We start from the raw sequence: 16,177 nt of genomic DNA on the forward strand, positions 1-16,177 counted from the left end.
ATGCAGATAACACCACTCTTATGGTAGAAAACGAAGAGGAACTAAAGAGCCTCTTTATGAAAGTGAAAGAGGAGAGTGAAAAAGCTGGTTTAAAACTCAACATTGAAAAAACAAGATCATGGCATCTAGTCTTATCACTTCATGGCAAATAGATGGGGAAACAATAGAAACACTGGCAGACTTTATTTTCTTGGGCTCCAAAAATCACTGCAGGTGGTGACTGCAGCCATGAAATTAAAAGATGCTTGCTCCTTGTAAGAAAAGTTATGACCAACCTAGACAGCATGTTAAAAAGCAGACACATTGGTTTGCAGACATAGGTCTGTCTTGTCAAAGCTATGTTTTCCAGTAGTCATGTATGGATGTGAGTGTTGGACTATAAAGAAGGCTGAGCATTGAAGGATTGATGTTTTTGAACTGTGGTGTTGGAGAAGCCTCTTGAGAGACACTTGGACTGCAAGCAAACCAGTCAATCCAGAAGGAAATCAACCCTGAATATTCATTGGAAGGACTGATGCTGAAGCTGAAACTCCAATACTTTGGCCACCTGATGCGAAGAGCTGACTCATTAGAAAAGATCCTGATGCTGGGAAAGATTGAAGGCAGGAGTAAAGGGGACAACAGAGGATGTGATGGTTGGATGACATCACCGACTCAATGGACGTGAGTTTGAGCAAACTCAGGGATATGGTAAAGGACAGGGAAGCCTTGCATGCTGCAGTCCATGGGGTCGCAAAGAGTTGGACACGACTGAGCAACTCAACAACAGCAAATCTATGAATGATCACTTTACCCTTTATTGTTTCTGCACTTGGGTAAAAGAAGTATTTTTTATTATTGGGCTCCACAAACCCACAACAGATAGTATTTTTTGGGTGGTCAGTTGGGAAAGACATGATTAACTCAGTGGAAACAGAAAAACCATGCTAATAATAGATAAGTAAGAGACATACTGTTATATTATGGTATAATTGTGTCCAACAGGTTTTAACCAGTGAATCCTTGGCACTTTTAATCCTTAGCAGTTCTGATGACATAAGGTAAAATTGGATAATTATCCAAGATAATTGGATAGTTATCTTGTAAGCCAAGTGACCATATTTTGTGGTATTGTGAAAAGAGCCCAGAATTTCAAATCTGAAGACTTTACCTCTAAGCTCAGTTCTACCATTAAACAAGGTTCTTAGCCAGCCCTTTATAACTCTATTTGATCCTTGGCTTTTCTTTGAGGGTCAGTTTCTGCCTTTCTTATCCCTCACAAAGTTATATTGGAGTCTAATGCGGGGCTACACATAAGAACTTGTGTGTTCTCTGTTAGCAGGCAGTGCTGATGACAGTGTCGCTGGTCTCATCCCTAAGTGGCAAACGTCTCCTTTGACATCAGACCCAGATAAACTGAGTCACAGCGTTGGACTCCATTCAGTGTTTTTTGTTGTACTCTTGTTTTTTTTTTTTTTTCCAATTTTTTTGCTCCATCTATTTTCCAGAAATATTTATTCAATAGGGTTTAAGAGTTACCTTCTTTCCCTCTACTTTCTTACAATACACTTTTTCATCATATTTCTAATTTAAATTTTATCTACTATGATATTTTCAATATTTTATTAATCTTTTTTTTTTTAATTTTTTATTCCTTTATTTCTCATGTGTTCCCCATCCTGGACCCTCCTCCCTCCTCCCTCCCCATACCATCCCTCTGGGTCGTCCCAGTGCACCAGCCCCAAGCATCCAGCATCGTGCATTGAACCTGGACTGGCATCTCGTTTCATACATGACATTTCACATGTTTCAATGCCGTTCTCCCAAATCTTCCCACCCTCTCCCTCTCCCACAGAGTCCATAAGCCTGTTCTATACATCAGTGTCTCTTTTGCTGTCTCGTATACAGGGTTATCATTACCATCTTTCTAAATTCCATATATATGCGTTAGTATACTGTATTGGTGTTTTTCCTTCTGGCTTACTTCACTCTGTATAATAGGTTCCAGTTTCATCCACCTCATTAGAACTGATTCAAATGTATTCTTTTTAATGGCTGAGTAATACTCCATTGTGTATATGTACCATTGCTTTCTTATCCATTCATCTGCTGATGGACATCTAGGTTGCTTCCATGTCCTGGCTATTATAAACAGTGCTGCGATGAACATTGGGGTACACGTGTCTCTTTCCCTTCTGGTTTCCTCAGTGTGTATTCCCAGCAGTGGGATTGCTGGATCATAAGGCAGTTCTATTTCCAGTTTTTTAAGGAATCTCCACACTGTTCTCCATAGTGGCTGTACTAGTTTGCATTCCCACCAACAGTATAAGAGAGTTCCCTTTTCTCCACACCCTCTCCAGCATTTATTATTTGTAGACTTTTGGATCGCAGCCATTCTGACTGGTGTGAAATGGTATCTCATAGTAGTTTTGATTTGCATTTCTCTGATAATGAGTGATGTTGAGCATCTTTTCATGTGTTTGTTAGCCATCTGTATGTCTTCTTTGGAGAAATGTCTATTTAGATCTTTGGCCCATTTTTTGATTGGGTCATTTATTTTTCTGGAGTTGAGCTGTAGGAGTTGCTTGTATATTTTTGAGATTAGTTGTTTGTCGGTTGCTTCATTTGCTATTATTTTCTCCCATTCTGAAGGCTGTCTTTTCACCTTGCTAATAGTTTCCTTTGATGTGCAGAAGCTTTTAAGTTTAATTAGGTCCCATTTGTTTATTTTTGCTTTTATTTCCAATATTCTGGGAGGTGGGTCATAGAGGATCCTGCTGTGATGTATGTCAGAGAGTGTTTTGCCTATGTTCTCCTCTAGGAGTTTTATAGTTTGTGGTCTTACGTTGAGATCTTTAATCCATTTTGAGTTTATTTTTGTATACGGTGTTAGAAAGTGTTCTAGTTTCATTCTTTTACAAGTGGTTGACCAGATTTCCCAGCACCACTTGTTAAAGAGATTGTCTTTAATCCATTGTATATTCTTGCCTCCTTTGTCAAAGATAAGGTGTCCATATGTGCGTGGATTTATCTCTGGGCTTTCTATTTTGTTCCATTGATCTATATTTCTGTCTTTGTGCCAGTACCATACTGTCTTGATAACTGTGGCTTTGTAGTAGAGCCTGAAGTCAGGTAGGTTGATTCCTCCAGTTCCATTTTTCTTTCTCAAGATCGCTTTGGCTATTCGAGGTTTTTTGTATTTCCATACAAATTGTGAAATTATTTGTTCTAGCTCTGTGAAGAATACTGTTGGTAGCTTGATAGGGATTGCATTGAATCTATAGATTGCTTTGGGTAGTATACTCATTTTCACTATATTGATTCTTCCAATCCATGAACATGGTATATTTCTCCATCTATTAGTGTCCTCTTTGATTTCTTTCACCAGTGTTTTATAGTTTTCTATATATAGGTCTTTAGTTTCTTTAGGTAGATATATTCCTAAGTATTTTATTCTTTTCGTTGCAATGGTGAATGGAATTGTTTCCTTAATTTCTCTTTCTGTTTTCTCATTATTAGTGTATAGGAATGCAAGGGATTTCTGTGTGTTGATTTTATATCCTGCAACTTTACTATAATCATTGATTAGTTCTAGTAATTTTCTGGTGGAGTCTTTAGGGTTTTCTATGTAGAGGATCATGTCATCTGCAAATAGTGAGAGTTTTACTTCTTCTTTTCCAATTTGGATTCCTTTTATTTCTTTTTCTGCTCTGATTGCTGTGGCCAAAACTTCCAAAACTATGTTGAATAGTAATGGTGAAAGTGGGCACCCTTGTCTTGTTCCTGACTTTAGAGGAAATGCTTTCAATTTTTCACCATTGAGGATAATGTTTGCTGTGGGTTTGTCATATATAGCTTTTATTATGTTGAGGTATGTTCCTTCTATTCCTGCTTTCTGGAGAGTTTTTATCATAAATGGGTGTTGAATTGTGTCAAAGGCTTTCTCTGCATCTATTGAGATAATCATATGGTTTTTGTTTTTCAATTTGTTAATGTGGTGTATTACATTGATTGATTTGCGGATATTGAAGAATCCTTGCATCCCTGGGATAAAGCCCACTTGGTCATGGTGTATGATCTTTTTAATGTGTTGTTGGATTCTGATTGCTAGAATTTTGTTTAGGATTTTTGCATCTATATTCATCAGTGATATTGGCCTGTAGTTTTCTTTTTTTGTGGGATCTTTGTCAGGTTTTGGTATTAAGGTGATGGTGGCCTCATAGAATGAGTTTGGAAGTTTACCTTCCTCTGCAATTTTCTGGAAGAGTTTGAGCAGGATAGGTGTTAGCTCTTCTCTAAATTTTTGGTAGAATTCAGCTGTGAAGCCGTCTGGACCTGGGCTTTTGTTTGCTGGAAGATTTTTGATTACAGTTTCAATTTCCGTGCTTGTGATGGGTCTGTTAAGGTTTTCTATTTCTTCCTGGTCGAGTTTTGGAAAGTTGTACTTTTCTAAGAATTTGTCCATTTCTTCCTCGTTGTCCATTTTATTGGCATATAATTGTTGATAGTAGTCTCTTATGATCCTTTGTATTTCTGTGTTGTTTGTTGTGATCTCTCCATTTTCGTTTCTAATTTTATTGATTTGATTTTTCTCCCTTTGTTTCTTGATGAGTCTGGCTAATGGTTTGTCAATTTTATTTATCCTTTCAAAGAACCAGCTTTTGGCTTTGTTGATTTTTGCTATGGTCTCTTTTGTTTCTTTTGCATTTATTTCTGCTCTAATTTTTAAGATTTCTTGCCTTCTACTAACCCTGGGGTTCTTCATTTCTTCCTTTTCTAGTTGCTTTAGGTGTAGAGTTAGGTTATTTATTTGACTTTTTTCTTGTTTCTTGAGGTGTGCCTGTATTGCTATGAACTTTCCCCTTAGGACTGCTTTTACTGTGTCCCACAGGTTTTGGGTTGTCGTGTTTTCATTTTCATTCATTTCTATGCAAATTTTGATTTCTTTTTTGATTTCTTCTGTGATTTGTTGGTTATTCAGCAGGGTGTTGTTCATCCTCCATATGTTGGAATTTTTAATAGTTTTTCTCGTGTAATTGAGATCTAATCTTACTGCATTGTGGTCAGAAAAGCTGCTTGGAATAATTTCTATTTTTTTGAATTTACCAAGGCTAGCTTTATGGCCCAGGATGTGATCTATCCTGGAGAAGTTCCATGTGCGCTTGAGAAAAAGGTGAAATTCATTGTTTTGGGATGAAATGTCCTATAGATATCAATTAGGTCTAACTGGTCTATCGTATCGTTTAAAGTTTGTGTTTCCTTGTTAATTTTCTGTTTTGTTGACCTATCCATAGGTGTGAGTGGGGTATTAAAGTTTCCCACTATTATTGTGTTATTGTTAATTTCTCCTTTCATACTTGTTAGCATTTGTCTTACATACTGCGGTGCTCCCGTGTTGGGTGCATATATATTTATAATTGTTATATCTTCTTCTTGGATTGATCCTTTGATCATTATGTAGTGACCTTCTTTGTCTCTTTTCACAGCCTTTGTTTTAAAGTCTATTTTATCTGATATGAGTATTGCTACTCCTGCTTTCTTTTGGTCCCTATTTGCATGGAAAATCCTTTTCCAGCCCTTCACTTTCAGTCTGTATGTGTCCCCTGTTTTGAGGTGGGTCTCCTGTAGACAACATATGTAGGGGTCTTGTTTTTGTATCCATTCAGCCAGTCTTTGTCTTTTGGTTGGGGCATTCAACCCATTTACGTTTAAGGTAATTACTGATAAGTATGATCCCGTTGCCATTTACTTTATTGTTTGGGGTTCGAATTTATACACCATTTTTGTGTTTCCTGTCTAGAGAATATCCTTTAGTATTTGTTGGAGAGCTGGTTTGGTGGTGCAGAATTCTCTCAGCTTTTGCTTGTCTGAGAAGCTTTTGATTTCTCCTTCATACTTGAATGAAATCCTTGCTGGGTACAATAATCTGGGCTGTAGGTTATTTTCTTTCATCATTTTAAGTATGTCTTGCCATTCCCTCCTGGCTTGAAGAGTTTCTATTGAAAGATCAGCTGTTATCCTTATGGGAATTCCCTTGTGTGTTATTTGTTGTTTTTCCCTTGCTGCTTTTAATATTTGTTCTTTGTGTTTGATCTTTGTTAATTTTATTAATATGTGTCTTGGGGTGTTTCGCCTTGGGTTTATCCTGTTTGGGATTCTCTGGGTTTCTTGGACTTGGGTGATTATTTCCTTCCCCAGTTTAGGGAAGTTTTCAACTATTATCTCCTCAAGTATTTTCTCATGGTCTTTCTTTTTGTCTTCTTCTTCTGCAACCCCTATGATTCGAATGTTGTAGCGTTTAATATTGTCCTGGAGGTCTCTGAGATTGTCCTCATTTCTTTTAATTCGTTTTTCTTTTATTCTCTCTGATTCATTTATTTCTACCATTCTGTCTTCTAATTCACTAATCCTATCTTCTGCCTCTGTTATTCTACTATTTGTTGCCTCCAGAGTGTTTTTAATTTCATTTATTGCATTATTCATTATATATTGACTCTTTTTTATTTCTTCTAGGTCCTTGTTAAACCTTTCTTGCATCTTCTCAATCCTTGTCTCCAAGCTATTTATCTGTGATTCCATTTTAATTTCAAGATTTTGGATCAATTTCACTATCATTATTCGGAATTCTTTATCAGGTAGATTCCCTATCTCTTCCTCTTTTGTTTGGTTTGGTGGGCATTTATCCTGTTCCTTTATCTGCTGGCTATTCCTCTGTCTCTTCATCTTGTTTAAATTGCTGAGTTTGGGGTGTCCTTTCTGTATTCTGGCAGTTTGTGGAGTTCTCTTTATTGTGGCTTTTCCTTGCTGTGTGTGGGTTTGTACAGGTGGCTTGTCAAGGTTTCCTGGTTAGGGAAGCTTGTGTCGGTGTTCTGATGGGTGGAGCTGTATTTCTTCTCTTTGTTCAGTCGCGCTGTGGGGAGGGAGGGAGGGATGCTGCAAACAAATAACACTGGCGTGCGCTCGCAGTGCCTCAGCCACACTGGGTCTGCCCCCGCTCACGGCACGTGTAGCCTCCCTGCCCACACTGCTCGGGCTCTAGGTTATTCCGCCGGGAACAATCCGAGGCTGGCCCTGGGTTGCATGTACCTCCCAGGTCCAAGCCGCTTAGGTTCAGGCACTCGGGTAGTCCTCAGAGGCGCAGACTCAGTTGGGCCTGAGTTTTGTGCTCTTCCCAGGTCCGAGCAGCTCAAGTGATGAGGTGTTTGGCGAGCGCCAATGCTGTGACTTATCGCCTCCCCGCCACTCGGTTATCTGGGTGTAAAACCGGCGCACCTTCTCAGGCAGATGTTAACCGTCCAGACCCCCAAAAAGTTTTAGTTAGCAAAGAAGCCTGCTTACAGTTTTATAGATAATGTCTCTCTGGGGCTGCGATTGCCCCCTTCCGGCTCTGGCTGCCTATCACCGGAGGGGGAAGGTCTGCAGCCGGCTATCTCTGTTCAATTCTTTGTTCCGTGCGCGGGCCTGGCGGTCTTAGGTTAGGGCTGGCTTTTCGCGTGGTAGATATCCCACAGTCTGGTTTGCTAGCCCAAATTATTTCGCTCAGATAGTGCTCAGGGTATTCAGGCCAGATTCTTACTCTAAGTGATGCAGCCCGCGCTGCGCCTCCCTGCCCAACCCCCGCTTGCTAATGGCGTGTGCAGGCGTCTGCGCTGCTTCTCCGCTGGGGGAGTTACCGTAGGACTCGCAATCTTCGAGTTTTAATTGTTTATTTATTTTTTCTTCCTGTTATGTTGCCCTCTGTGCTTCCAAAGCTCGGCACAGATTCGGCAGTGAGAAGGTTTCCTGGTGTTTGGAAACTTCTCTCTTTTTAATACTCTCTTCCCGGGACGGAACTCCGTCCCTCCCTCTTTTGTCTGTTTTTTTGTCTTTTATATTTTTTCCCTACCTCCTTTCGAAGAGTTGGATTGCTTTTCTGGGTGCCTGATGTCCTCTGCCGGCATTCAGAAGTTGTTTTGTGGAATTTACTCGACGTTTAAATGCTCTTTTGATGAATTTGTGGGGGAGAAAGTGTTCTCCCCGTCCTACTCCTCCACCATCTTGGCTCCTCCTGTACTCTGTTTTTTAAAGGCCAAGTAATACTTGAATTTTAGCTGAGCTATTTCAAATCTAAAGAGATGATGCTGTGAAAGTGCTGTACTCAATATGCCAGCAAATTTGGAAAACTCACCAGTGGCCCCAGGACTGGAAAAGGTCGGTTTTCATTCCAATCCCAAAGAATGTTCAAACTACCACACAATCACACTCATCTCACATGCTAGCAAAGTAATCCTCAAAATTCTCCAAACCAGGCTTCAACACTACATGAACTGTGAACTTCCAGGTATTCAAGCTGGATTTAGAAAAGGCAGAGGAACCAGAGATCAAATTGCCAACATCCACTGGGTCATCAGAAAAAAAAAAAAAAAAAAAATCCAGAAAAACATCTACTGCTTTATTGACTATGCCAGAACCTTTGACTGTGTGGATCACCACAAATTGGAAAATTTTTAAAGAGATGGGAGTACCAGACCACCTGATGTGCCTCCTGAGAAATCTGTGTGCAGGTCAAGAACTGGACATGGAACAACAGACTGGTTCCAAATTGGGAAAGGAATCTGTCAAGGCTGAACATTGTCACCCTGCTTATTTAACTTATATGCAGAGCACATCATGTGAAATGCTAGGCTGGATGAAGCACAAGCTGGAATCAAGATTGCCAGAAGAAATATCAATAACCTCAGATATGCAGGTGACACCACCCTTATGGCAGAAAGCAAAGAACTAAAGAGCCTCTTTATGAAAGTGAAAGAGGAGAGTGAAAAAGTGGACTTAAAACTCAACATTCAGAAAACTTAAGATCATGGCATATGGTCCCATCACTTCATGGCAAATAGTTGGGGAAACAATGATAAACTTTATTTTGGGGAGGCTCCAAAATCACTACAGGTGGTGACTGCAGCCATGAAATTAAAAGAGGCTTACTCCTTGGAAGGAAAGTTATGACCAACCTAGACAGCATATTAAAAAGCAGAGACGTTAGCTTCCCAACAAAGGTCCGTCAAGTCTAAGCTATGGTTTTTCCAGTAGTGTATGGATGTGAGAGTTGGACTATAAAGAAAGCTGAGCACAGAAGAATCGATGCTTTTGAACTGTGGTGTTGGAGAAGACTCTTGAGAGTCCCTTGGACTGCAAGGAGATCCAATGAGTCCATCCTAAAGGAAATCAGTCCTGAATATTCATTGGAAGGATTAATGCTGATGCTGAGACTCCAGTACTTTGGCCACCTATTGCAAAGAGCTGACTCATTTGAAAAGACCCTGATGCTGGGAAAGATTGAGGGCAGGAGGAAAAGGGGACGACAGAGGATGAGATGGTTGGATGGCATCGCCGACTCAGTGGACATGTGTTTGAGGAAATCCGGGAGTTGTTGATGGGACAGGGAGGCCTGGCATGCTGTGGTCCATGGGATCGCAAAGAGTCGGACGCGACTGAGCAACTGAACTGAACTGAATATGTGAATAGATACTTGTAAAAAATTGAAAGTATGTAAGTTCAGTTCAGTTCAGTCACTCAGTCGTGTCCGACTCTTTGTGACCCCATGAATAGCAGCACGCCAGGCCTCCCTGTCCATCACCAACTCCCGGAGTTCACCCAGACTCACGTCCATCGAGTCAATGATGCCATCCAGCCATCTCATCCTCTGTCGTCCCCTTCTCCTGCCCCCAATCCTCCCAGCATCCGAGTCTTTTCCAATGAGTCAACTCTTGGCATGAGGTGGCCAAAGTACTGGAGTTTCAGCTTTAGCATCATTCCTTCCAAAGAAATCCCAGGGCTGATCTCTTTCACAATGGACTGGTTGGATCTCCTTGCAGTCCAAGGGACTCTCAAGAATCTTCTCCAACACCACACTTCAAAAGCATCAATTCTTTGGCACTCAGCCTTCTTCACAGTCCAACTCTCACATCCATACATGACCACAGGAAAAACCATAGCCTTGACTAGACGAATCTTCGTTGGCAAAGTAATGTCTCTGCTTTTGAATATGCTATCTAGGTTGGTCATAACTTTCTTTCCAAGGAGTAAGTGTCTTAATTTCATGGCTTCAGTCACCATCTGTAGTGATTTTGAAGCCCCCAAAAATAAAGTCTGACACTGTTTCCACTGTTTTCCCATCTATTTCCCATGAAGTGATGGGACCGGATGCCATGATCTTCGTTTTCTGAATGTTGAGCTTTAAGCCAACTTTTTGACTCTCCTCTTTCGCTTTCAGCAAGAGGCTTTTTAGTTCCTCTTCACTTTCTGCCATAAGGGTGGTGTCATCTGCATATCTGAGGTTATTGATATTTCTCCCGGCAGTCTTGATTCCAGCTTGTGCTTCTTCCAGTCCAGCGTTTCTCATGATGTACTCTGCATAAAAGTTAAATAAGTAGGGTGAGAATATACAGCCTTGATGTACTCCTTTTCCTATTTGGAACCAGTCTGTTGTTCTATGTCCAGTTCTAACTGTTGCTTCCTGACCTGCATACAAATTTCTCAAGAGGCAGATCAGGTGGTCTGGTATTCCCATGTCTTTCAGAATTTTCCACAGTTTATTGTGAAAGTCAAAGGCTTTGACATAGTCAATAAAGCAGAAATAGATGCTTTTCTGGAACTCTCTTTCTTTTTCCATGATCCAGTGAATGTTGGCAATTTGATCTCTGGTTCCTCTGCCTTTTCTAAAACCAGCTTGAACATCTGGAAGTTCACGGTTCACATATTGCTGAAGCCTGGCTTGCAGAATTTTGAGCATTACTTTATTAGCGTGTGAGATGAGCAATTGTGCGGTAGTTTGAGCATTGTTTGGCATTGCCTTTCTTTGGGATTGGAATGAAAACTGACCTTTTCCAGTCCCATGGCCACTGTTGAGTTTTCTAAATTTGCTGGCATGTTGAGTGCAGCACTTTCACAGCATCATCTTTCAGGATTTGGAATAGCTCAACTGGAATTCCATCACCTCCGTTAGCTTTGTTTGTAGTGATGCTTTCTAAGACCCACTTGACTTCACATTCCAGGATGTCTGGCTCTAGGTCAGTGATCACACCATCGTGATTATCTGGGTCGTGTAGATCTTTTTGTACAGTTCTTCTGTGTATTCTTGCCACCTCTTAATATCTTCTGCTTCTGTTAGGTCCATACCATTTCTGTCCTTTATCGAGTCCATCTTTGCATGAAATGATCCCTTGGTATCTCTAATTTTCTTGAAGAGATCTCTAGTCTTTCCCATTCTGTTGTTTTCCTCTATTTCTTTGCATTGATTGCTTAGGAAGGCTTTCTTATCTCTTCTTGCTATTCTTTGGAACTCTGCATTCAGATGCTTGTATCTTTCCTTTTCTCCTTTGCTTTTCGCTTCTCTTCTTTTCACAGCGATTTGTAAGGCCTCCTCAGACAGCCATTTGCTTTTTTGCATTTCTTTTCCATGGGGATGGTCTTGATCCCTTTCTCTTGTACAGTGTCACGAACCTCATTCCATAGTTCATCAGGCACTCTATCTTTCAGATCTAGGCCCTTAAATCTATTTCTCACTTCCACTGTATAATCATAAATCATATGATGTAGGTCATACCTGAATGGTCTAGTGGTTTTCCCTACTTTCTTCAATTTAAGTCTGAATTTGGCGATAAGGAGTTCATGGTCTGAGCCACCGTCAGCTCCCGGTCTTGTTTTTGCTGACCGTATAGAGCTGCTCCATCTTTGGCTGCAAAGAAGATAATCAATCTGATTTTGGTGTTGATCATCTGGTGATGTCCCTGTGTAGAGTCTTCTCTTGTGTTGTTGAAAGAGGGTGTTTGTTATGACCAGTGCATTTTCTTGGCAAAAATATTAGTCTTTGCCCTGCTTCATTCCGTATTCCAAGGCCAAATTTGCTTGTTACTCCAGGTGTTTCTTGACTTCCTACTTTTGCATTCCAGTCCCCTATAATGAAAAGGACATCTTTTTTTGGAGTTAGTTCTAAAAGGTCTTGTAGGTCTTCATAGAACCGTTCAACTCCAGCTTCTTCAGCGTTACTGGTTGGGACATAGACTTGGATTACTGTGATATTGAATGGTTTGCCTTGGAGACAAACAGATCATTCTGTCGTTTTTGAGATTGCATCCAAGTACTGCATTTCGGACTCTCTTGTTGCCACTCAAGGAGCCATGGCTGCGCGGGCGCAGAAGGGCCTAGAGGAGCTATCCCATGTTGAAAGTATATAAAGTAAAATAAAATGCACAAGTCCTCTTTAATTTCTCCTTACTGCTACTTTCAATGTTCTTCATAGGGCTAATCACCTTTAAATTTGCTATGTATTTAATGTGTGTGGTTGCGCATATATACATGTGCATAGATAGTATGAGTTTCTTCAAGTTTTTTTTCATTTGGCAATATGCCTTGAAGATCTTTACTTTTCCTTACTTTTCAAAGTCTGTAGATACATACTCCATGATTTTTCTATGCAAACAGAAATCATAATCTTGGTTTCAAAGTTACAAGGAAACTGAAGATTTTCTTTGTCCTTATCTTGTATTTGGGGCTTCCCTGGTGGCTCAGAATGTAAAGAGTCTTCCTGCAATGCTGGAGACCCAGGTTCAGTCCCTGGGTTGGGAAGAACCCCTGGAGAAGAGAATGTCTACCCACTCCAGTATTCTTGCCTGGACAATTCCATGGACATAGGAGCCTGGTGGGCTATACAGTCCATGGGGTCACAAAGAGTCAGACACAGCTGAACTACTAAGACTTTCAGTATCTGATATATATAATCTCGATAGCACTTCAGGTGATTACATGTACAATCTGTTTCCACCAGAACTCACTGTCTCTTGAGGAAACATATTCATTTGGAAGCTATTGTGATTGAGAAGGTAATTTGTAGAACAATGTAATTTGGAATAATTAGGATATATGCAGATGCCAAAGGCGAAGAAGCCTGGGGGCAGGCATGGAGACTGGTGACAGGTTCGGCATATATAAAGCACAGGGGTGCAAAGGAAGAAGACAGAGGCACTGAGGCCCTGAGAAACACATTTTAATTCAAAGTAGAAAATAATTGCTATAAAAGAGGTTCAGATAAAGTGCTCTGGGGATTTTTAAGAAGAATCTTAACTAGGGTAGTAATCAACTGGGTATTGAAGATTAAATAGGATTAAAGTCTATAAAGTTGGAGAACAGAGGTGTTGGGAAGTATTTTCCAGGCAGAGGGAAAAATCCGAAGAAAGATAAAAATGCATGAAGTATTTTTTTGGAAAAAGTGAGTAGTTACAGGGTCAATGAGAATAAATAATGGGAAGCAAGTTTAAGAAGTTAGGATGGGAACCAGATTTAAAAAGATACAGATATTGAGCTTTGCTGTCTAGATATCATTCTAAAGGTGATGAAGAGCTATTGTTTTCTCAGCAGAGTAGTTATGTGATTATAGCTGTTATAAAGAATAATATAGTGGCAGAATTTAAAGGAGTTTGGGAAGGCTAGTTGATGGGACTTGACGTTCAATTCATAAACACCATAAATAATATAAAAGATAATATTTGTGCTAAAAAATGGAGAAGGGGGTTGCAACTTATGTAGATGACTAAAGCCAAAAGAGAATCTTGTCCTGTTGAAGCAGTCAGTCTCCATACCCTCTTCCCCATTGTCCTGGCAATTTGCTTTTTGTCTCTGGGTTTATCTATTTTGGATATTTCATATTAATGGAGTCAATATGTGGCTTTTTGTGCCTGGCTTCTTTCACTTAGCATAATGTTTTTGAGGTTCATCACATTATAGCGTGTATCAGTACTTCATTCCTTTTTATGGATGAGTAAAAGACTCTTACTCCTTGAAAGGAAAGTTATGACCAACCTAGACAGCATATTAAAAAGCAGAGACATTACTTTGCCAAAAAAGGTCTGTCTAGTCAAGGCTATGGTTTTTCCAGTGGTCATGTATGGATGTGAGAGTTGGACTATAAGAAAGCTGAGCACCAAAGAATTGATGCTTTTGAACTGTGGTGTTGGAGAAGACTCTTGAGAGTCCCTTGGACTGCAGAGAGATCCAACCAGTCCATCCTGAAGGAAATCAACCCTGAATATTCATTGGAAGGACTGATGCTGAAGCTGAAACTCCAATACTGTGGCCACCTGATGTGAAAAACTGACTAATTGGAAAAGACCCTGATGCTGGGAAAGATTGAGGGCAGGAGGAGAAGGGGACGACAGAGGATGAGATGGTTGGATGACATCATCGACTCGATGGACATGGGTTTGGGTGGACTCTGGGAGTTGGTGATGGACAGGGAAGCCTGGTTTGCTGTGGTTCATGGGGTCGCAGAGAGTCAGACATGACTGAGCAACTGAAGTGAATACTACAACGAACATATATACTATTTTGTTTATCCATACATCTAATGGTGGACTTGGGGTACTTTCTACTTTTTGGTTACTGTGAGTAGTGCTGCTATGAATGTTCTTCTACAGGTATTTGTTTGGATACCTATTTTCAGGTCTTTTGATTATGTACCTGGAATAGGTTTAACTTATTTAGGAACTGCCAGGCTATTTTTAACAGCAGCTGCACCATTCATTTTACATTCCCACAAGCAGGCAATACACAATGGATACCATTTCTCTATATTCCCTGCAACACTTGGTTTTTTCTGTTTTCTTTCTCTTTTTTATAGCTGTCCTCATGGATGTGGAATTGGTTCGTATTATGGTTTTCATTTGCATTTTTCTAATGGCTAATGTATTTTTGGAGAAATGTCTATTCAAGCTCTTTGTCCACTTTGCAGTTGGGTTGCTTGTCTTTTTGTTGAGGAGTTCTTTATATAATGCATGCTGTATAGTAGACCCTTTTTTGGAGAAGGCAATGGCACCGTACTCCAGTACTCTTGCCTGGAAAATCCCATGGACGGAGGAGCCTGGTGGGCTGCAGTCCATGGGGTCGCTAAGAGTCAGAGGTGACTGAGCGACTTCTCTTTGACTTTTCACTTTCATGCATTGGAGAAGGAAATGGCAACCCACTCCAGTGTTCTTGCCTGGAGAATCCCAGGGACGGGAGAGCCTGGTGGGCTGCCGTCTCTGGGGTCGCACAGAGTCGGACACGACTGAAGCTTATCTTTTTACTTTCTTGCTAATGTCCTTGGTGCAAAAGTTTGGTTTTTTATTTTTTTTTTCACTTAGTTCAAAATGAAGACAATGTAATTTTTGTTTTTTGGGTTTTTTTTTTAATATAAATTATTGGAGGCTAATTACTTTACAATATTGTAGTGGTTTTGCCATGCAATGACATGGATCCACCACGGGTATACATGTGTTCCCCATCCTGGACCCCCCTCCCACCTCCCTCCCCATACCATCCCTCTGGGTCATCCCAGTGCACCAGCTCCGAGCATCCTGTCTCATGTATCGAACCTGGACTGGTGATCCGTTTCACATATGATAATACACATGTTTCAATGCTATTCTCCCAAATCATCCCACCCTTGCCCTCTTCCCACAGAGTCCAAAAAACTGTTCTATACATCTGTGTGTCTTTTGCTGTCTCGCATATAGGGTTATCTTTACCATCTTTCTAGATTCCATATATATGCGTTAGTATACTGTATTGGTCTTTTTCTTTCTGGCTAACTTCACTCTGCATAATAGGCTCCGGTTTCATCCACCTCATTAGAACTGATTCAAATGTAATCTTTTTAATGTCTGAATAATATTGCATTGTGTATATGTACCACACTTATCCATTCATCTGCTGATGGACATCTAGGTTGCTTCCATGTCCTGGCGGTACAAACAGTGCCGCGATGAACATTGGGGTACACATGTCTCTTTCAATTCTAGTTTCCTCGGTGTGTATGCCCAGCAGTGGGATTGCTGGGTCATATGGCAGTTCTATTTCCAGTTTTTTAAGAAATCTCCACACTGTTCTCCATAGTGGCTGTACTAGTTTGCATTCCCACCAACAGTGTAAGAGGGTTCCGTTTTCTCCACACCCTCTCCAGTATTCATTGTTTGTAGAATTTTGGATAGCAGCCATTCTGACTGGGCGTGAAATGGTACTTCTGTGGTTTTGATTTGCATTTCTCTGATAATGAGTGATGTTGAGCATCTTTTCATGTGTTTGTTAGCCATCTGTATGTCTTCTTTGGAGAAACATCTGTTTAGTTCTTTGGCCCATTTTTTGATTGGGTCTTTTATTTTTCTGGAATTGAGCTGCAGGAGCTGCTTGT

This window comes from Bos indicus x Bos taurus, chromosome 15 (assembly GCF_003369695.1).
Source record: "Bos indicus x Bos taurus breed Angus x Brahman F1 hybrid chromosome 15, Bos_hybrid_MaternalHap_v2.0, whole genome shotgun sequence".
Lineage (NCBI taxonomy): Eukaryota > Metazoa > Chordata > Mammalia > Artiodactyla > Bovidae > Bos > Bos indicus x Bos taurus.